This window comes from Triticum dicoccoides, chromosome 6B (genome assembly GCF_002162155.2).
Source record: "Triticum dicoccoides isolate Atlit2015 ecotype Zavitan chromosome 6B, WEW_v2.0, whole genome shotgun sequence".
NCBI classification, from domain to species: domain Eukaryota; kingdom Viridiplantae; phylum Streptophyta; class Magnoliopsida; order Poales; family Poaceae; genus Triticum; species Triticum dicoccoides.
Window position 1 is genome coordinate 412,140,207 of NC_041391.1, and position 689 is coordinate 412,140,895.

Sequence of the window (689 nt, forward strand, 5' to 3'; positions counted from 1 at the left end):
ACAACTGGCGTCGCCGTTGGCGGGAGCCTCATCTTCTTGGTGCTAGGGCCAGCCGACTCCATTTTCTTTGCGGGCGTCACGCCGAGCTCATGAGTTTGAGCAGAGTAGCCAAAGACGAGCCTACTGGCAGTGCGAGTGGGGAAGAAGGAGGGCTGGTTTTTTTTTGTACGAGTGGAAGAAGAGGAGCAGGCATTTTCTATACGAGTGAGGAAGAAGGTGAGCGTTTTTTTGGAAGAGTGAGGAAGATGGGGAGCGGGGGGAATTGGGGCGAGACGGAAGCGTAAGTGGAAGCGAGGAGGAAGGAGGGTTTTCCTGGGATCGCCCCCTCTTCAAGAAATATGGGCTTCTCCTCGCAAAAAACAAAAACAAATGGGCTTTAAGATGGATATGATTTTGTATCAGCCTAGTCGGCTGCCCGTGTTTCGTACTGGAGGGCCTTATGCTAGAGGCAGCCTGAGACACGCTCCAGCTTATTGTCCATTTGAAAGAAAAAAGAGACGCCTCCAGCTTATGGCTACTCATCTGTAACCTTTTTCAACTTGGCATCCACCAAATTAGAGGATGCGGTACTGGATGCAGACACTCACACTGGTCGCGTCGCGCGGCAAAGTGAGGTGTCAAATAACAGGCCTACAATATACTTACTAGATCGTGAAGGTTCACAAGCTAGTCAAGATTTACATTAAACT